Raw genomic sequence first — 6376 nt, 5'->3', positions numbered from 1 at the left:
AAGCTGAAAGCATAGAAAGTATGTAAGAAAACTCAATGTCTAATCCCATTCTTGATCTGTCTCCTTTTAAGATGACTCGATGTCTGGCGTTCAGGTTGCCAGTAAAATCTGTATTTGATGACGCACTGTGAAATGTCCCCAAATGCCCCACTGTTGGGTACGAGGGACCACACGGCGACGGCTCTGTGGCTCACTGAGTCTCACTCTTGTCACTCACTCACTCGTCCAAGCGGTGTTTAGAGAGCACTTAGCGCGCCCCAGGCCCTGTGCTCAGTATTGGGAATGCAAACACGGAGGCAGCGAGAGCGGTAGTCCCCGTCCTTGTGGGGGTCACACTACAGCCGGGAGGGCGTGGTGACTGCTTCATTCCAGTTCTGAACCAAGGCAGGTGTCGAGGTTGAAGTGTCCGCTTTGTGACTCACCAGGGGTGCAGCTGGACATCGCGGCCTGGGTGGTGCTCAAAATGCAGTCTCAGGCCCTGCCCAGAGCTGTCGATTCAACATCTGAGTTTTCCTTTTTTTGTTTTTTTGTTTTGTTTTGTTTTGTTTTGTTTTTTTTTGACAGGCAGAGTGGACAGTGAGAGAGAGAGAGACAGAGAGAAAAGTCTTCCTTTTTGCCGTTGGTTCACCCTCCAATGGCCGCTGCGGCTGGCGCATCTCGCTGATCCGAAGCCAGGAGCCAGGTGCTTCTCCTGGTCTCCCATGCGGGTGCAGGGCCCAAGCACTTGGGCCATCCTCCACTGCCTTCCCGGGCCATAGAAGAGAACTGGCCTGGAAGAGGGGCAACCGGGACAGAATCCGGCGCCCCAACCGGGACTAGAACCTGGTGTGCCAGCGCTGCAAGGTGGAGGATTAGCCTATTGAGCCACGGCACCGGCCTGAGTTTTCCATTTTTTTTTAAAGATTTATTTAAATATTTGAAAGGCAGAGTTACGGGGCGGGGTGGGGCCAAAGAGAGAGAGGTCTTCCATCCACTTATTCACTTTGCAAATGGCTGCAACAGCCAGAGCTGGGCTGATCTGAAGCCAGGAGCCAGGAGTTTCTCAACCTCCCAAGTGGGTGCAGGGGCCCAAGCTCTTGAGTCATCTGCTGCTGCTTTTCCAGGGCATTAGCTGGGAGCTGGATCGGAAGTGGAGAAGCCAGGACTCGAACCAGTGCCCAACATGGATGCTGGCACTATAGGTGGGGGCTTAACCCACTGCACCACAGCACTGGTCCCCCAGAATCTGCTTCTAACGAGACCCCAGAGGAGTCACAGGTACATTAGGGCTTTAGGAGCTGAAGGGCCGGCTGGGAAGCAGGGGTAGCGGGTGGGTCCAGGAGCAGTGCGGGGTGGGAGACGCGTCAGGTGACACTGGTACATCAGCAGGGCCCGGATCAAGCACGGCCTTGGAGGCCCTCAGTTCGGGGCCAGCCCATGGCTCAGGACAGTCCAGACCTCACCGGAGCCTCCCTCCTCCTTCCCTGCCCGGGAGCCATCCCCTTCCCCTCCCCATCTTCTGGAGCTGCTGTGAGGTCCAGCTACGTTGACAAGCGGGAGGTCCCTGCCCTTGCTTTGAAGAACAGACCAGAGGTGTGGTTGGCAGGACACTCGCTGGAGGACCTGCTGGTGCCCCGGGCAACTGGTGAGGCAGCACCCAAGACGGCTGTCATGCTCTGGACAAGCACGGGTGCTGATGCGGCCAGACCACCTTTAGCTGCAGCTTTGCCAGGACACTAGGGGAAGCTGGGTGGGGTGGGGGTACTGCCGGGTCACAGACAATGGCCCCTGTGGTGCCAAGGCCACCCTTCACCTTCTGGCTCTGGGCCGTGGGCCATTTTGCATTTTAATTTTCAGAATCCAGCAGCACCGGGCTCCCGATTGTGTGACGGGATGTCCAGAGAGGGTGGGTGGCGGACAGCTACCAGGAGGAATGACTCCACGCTGGTGCTGTCTTTCAACTCTGAGCCAGGAGAGGACTTTACAAAGGAGACAGATCGAAACCCAAACAAAACAACCACAGTTGAAAAGCAAACAGGGCACCCAGACATCCCCCCTCCAAGGTAAAGCCCTTGAATTTCCTGAAATCCCACTATTTGCTCGTATTAACCAAGGATCTGGTTTCCAGAGCTCTCAGCTCACCAGGCCTCATCCTGGCACACACCTGTGTAATTCTACCCTGGGCCTGGAACAGACAGGTGACCCAGAGGCGGCTTTGTTCTCCGCTGTCACATTCTATTATGCAGGCCCTGGCCCGGGACCAGCTCACCAGCTTGACTTACCACCCGAAACCACTCGCTCCTGGGCCTCTGGGACCAACATTTATGTAACACGGGTCCTCGGAGGTGTTCACAGCGCATTTACTGCCCCATCGTGCACCGTTTTACTTGTCCTCCCCGCAGTCATGAGATCAGCTTTTATTCTACTGTTACATTTCCAATGCAAGGAAAGGCAAACCAAGGCCCCGAAAGTTCAGGTGAGCAGTTTGGGATGATAGGGTTGGCGCTGTAGTGGCTGGGCAGATCTGTTAGCAGCAGGAAGTAGGTGAATCAAAGAGAAAATTCAGAGTCCTTGTTCCCATCAGTGCGCCAAGCACGGCCAGAATGCTCAGAGCCCCGTAACACATCGTGCAAGTAAAGACGCACTCACTTAACTCCAAAACGGATTAAGGACATCACAGGTAAACAGTAAGTGCCTCTTGACACCTCTTCTCACTGACCGACTCACCACCCCAGAAGTACCTTTATGGGTTCGCTAGGCATCTTTCCAAAGATACCTTTTTTTTTTTTTGAAAGGCAGAGAGACAGAGACAAACAGATATCTTCTCTTGCAGGTTCACCCCCCAAATGCTTGCAAGAGCCAGGCGTGGGCCAGGCTGAAGCCAGGAGCCCGGGACAGAAGCCGGGGCTCCCACGTGCATGGCAGGGATCCCAGGACTTGAGCCATCCTCTGCTGCCTTCCCCAGCGCACATCATCAGGAAGCCAGAATCAGAAGTGGGGCCGGGACTCAAACCCAGACACTCCTATAGGGGCTGCAGGCATCCCAGGCAGCTTCTTGTGAAGATTTCTTTGTTTATTTATTTGAAATGAAGAGTTCCAGAGAGGCAGAGGCGTGGGGCGGGGAGGAGAGGGAGAAGGAGAGGCAGAGAGAGAGAGAGAGAGAGAGAGAGAGAGAAGGAGAGAGAGAGAGAGAGAGAGAAGGAGAGAGAGAGAGAGAGAGAGAGAGAATCTTTCATCCACTGGTTCATGCCCCAGATGGACTGAGCCAGGCCGATGCCTGGAGCCAGGAGCTTCTTCTGGGTCTCCCACATGGGTGCAGGGGCCCAAGGACTTGGCCGTCCCCTGCTGCTTTCCCAGGTGCATTAGCGGGAAGCTGGATTGGAAGTAGGAGGCCCTATGGGATGCCGGCCGCTATGGGTTGTGACTTTACCCACAATGCCACAGCGCCGGCCCCCTAAGCGGCTTCTTAATGACTGCACATCACAGGTAAACATTAAGTGCCCAGATGCCCAGCCTCAAATGTACTGTTTCCACGTGTGCGTGTCACCTTTTACATGCCATCCCCATCAGCCACTTCCACCGACACAGCTTGTGTCTGAGATGTGCCCGCACTTCCACCGCTGCTTCTGGCCTGTGGCTGAAGGGTATCTGTGCATCACAAATGCATGTCTCCTCCTCTGGAGGAACATTTATTTCCAATGTTCCACTCCTGCAAATGGATGTCCGTGTCCATTTCTCCGAGTGCATATGGGGAAACGTTTCCCTAGGACTGGGTCCCACACGAGGGAATTGTTTCAGAGTTAACAACGGCTGACCTGCCTTCCAAAGAACCTGTTTGAGTTGATAGAACCAGAATCAGTCTACGAAGGCATGTGTCTCTCTATAACCTTGCAAAAAAAAAAATCCTTGCTCTTGTCGAACTCGCCAGTGGTAACACTCATGGGTTAACACTCTGACTCCCAGGCCATGTGTTAGCACAAGACGTTGATGGGCTGCGTGTATCCCGGCCCTCCGATACAAATTCCAGCTTCCTGCTAATAGACACCCTGGGAAGGCAGCCGATGATGGCCCAAGTACCTGGGTCCCTGCCCCACACGACGTCTCCCGTTTCTGGCTCCGGCCTGGCCCAGCCCTACCTGTTGGAAACTGGGGGAGTGAACCAGTATATGGAAGATCTATGCCTGCATCCCTCTGCCTTTCAAAGTGTGTGTGTGTGTTTGTGTGTGTGTGTGGACTAGTTGTTTTTACAAACAATGACTGCCTGTGTGGCACAAAGTATTCACCTCAGTTAATGAGAACATGGGTAAGATAAGAAAGCTGATCAAAGGCTATTGGGGGCCAGCGCCGAGGCTCACTAGGCTAATCCTCCCTCTGCCTGTGGCGCCAGCACACGGGGTTCTAGTCCTGGTCAGGGCTCCGGATTCTGTCCCGGATGCTCCTCTTCCAGGCCAGCTCTCTGCTGTGGCCCGGGAGTGCAGTGGAGGATGGCCCAAGTGCTTGGGCCCTGCACCTGCATGGGAGACCAGGAGGAAGCACCTGGCTCCTGGCTTCGGATCAGCGCGGCGGCCATTGGAGGGTGAACCAATGGCAAAAAGGAAGACCTTTCTCTCTGTCTCTCTCTCTCACTGTCCACTCTGCCTGTCAAAAAAAAAAAAAAAATTGGGGAAACTGGGTTTATATAGCCCTTTTGAAAACAGTGTTAGTGTTAGAAGACAGGCCAGATCAAAAATGGCTAATGCCCTACACGGCAATGCATTCTAACTTTCTGAGGTTATCTTCTCTTTGACCCGATAACACCTGCAGCTCTGCCAGGCACAAATCTACAAAATGACTTCAGAGAGCCTCAGCCCTTTATCAATAGTGAACAGCGACACTAAACGGCAGCACAGCATCCTGGAGGGTTAACCTCCCTTCACCACGGCACGGAAAAGATGGCTACAGGGGCCGGCGCTGTGGTACAGCAGGTAAAGCCGTCACCTGCAGTGCCCGCATCCAGTATGGGCGCGGTTCGAGTCCCTGCTGCTCCGTTTCCAATCCACTCCCTGCTAATGCACCTGGGAAAACAGAAGAAGATGGCTCAAGCCCTTGGGCCCCTCCACGCACGCGGGAGACCCAGAGGAAGCTCCTGGCTCCTGGCTTCGGCCTGGCCATTGTGGCCATTTGGGAGTTTGGAAGACTTCTCTCTTTCTCTGCCTCTGCCTCTCTCTGTATTTCTGCCTCTCAAATAAATAATTTTTTTTTTTTTAAAGATGACTACATCCATTCTCCCTATTGCCAGATTTTGGATAATTTTTCTTTAAAACAGTATCAACCCCACAGCTTTAAACAGGGCTTTGACTGGTTCCTTCCACGTGGCCATGGCCCCAGGGCTCTTTAAGCAAACAGTCCTAGGAAAGCAGTTGTTGTTAACACTCAAGTGTGCAAGCTTCACCAGGTTAGGGCTCGGGGCCGGTGGGGAATGAAGGCCCGAGGACAGCACACAGCCAAGGGGGCCTGGCAGCGCCAGCCAGGGAGGACCTGGGTGTGCTCTGTGGGGCCTTGGGGATGGAAGATGGAGCTCATCTCTGTCTCAGGCGCCTTCCCTGCCCGGGGAAGGGCAGACTTCGCTGGTCAGAGGCCAGTGTTTGTCACTTGGCCTCCTTAAGGTTGCCCACCCGGGGGGGAGTGGGGGGCGGGCAGCACCAGAGGTAAAGGGAAGTAGAGGTAAACCAGATGGCCACTGCGGAGGACACCTGTGGATCGGCCGCGGGCCACATCCCGGGTCTGTGCCGGCCTGCCCAGAGCTCCGCGGGGGCTGCAGCCTGGCTCTCCGCTCCCTCCGCTGCCCGCGGCGCGGTGCCGACCCTCCGGCCGCCGCGGGTGCGACCCCGCGCCCCAGGCTTCGGCTGTAGCCGGACAGCATCTCCTAGCCGGGCCCGGCCCGGCCACGGGCGGCTCCAGCGCGACCCTAAAGCGCGGCGGGCTCCGCCGAGGCCACCCCTTTCTCCTCGCCGTCCCGGGGCCCCCTCCGCCCGGCGGGCTGTGCGGCCGGGGGCGCCCTCTCCGTCTCGCCAGGCTCCGCGGGTCCCGGGGCTTCTCGGGCCTCGGCCTGCGGGAGGCACGCCCGGAATGCGCGGGAGGGCGCGGGGCCAGGCGGCCTGGTGCCTGTCCCCAAGCGCATCGCGGGGGACAGCGCGGGACCCCCGGCCGCCGCCAGCGACCCGCAGCTCGCAGCACCGCCGCCAGCGGGCCGGGGCGCGGCGCGCAGCTCCCAGACGCCGGAGGTCCGGCGGGCAGAGAAACGGAAAGAGAAAAAAAAAAAGTCGCCCCCGAGCGCCCCCGTGCGCGCTGGGCCCGCCCCGCCCCGCGGCGCGTCCCGTCCCCTCCGGCGGCGGCGGCGGCGGGGGCGCGCTCGGGG

This window comes from Lepus europaeus, chromosome 3 (assembly GCF_033115175.1).
Source record: "Lepus europaeus isolate LE1 chromosome 3, mLepTim1.pri, whole genome shotgun sequence".
Taxonomy (NCBI): Eukaryota; Metazoa; Chordata; class Mammalia; order Lagomorpha; family Leporidae; genus Lepus; species Lepus europaeus.
This window is presented reverse-complemented; position numbering follows the sequence as displayed.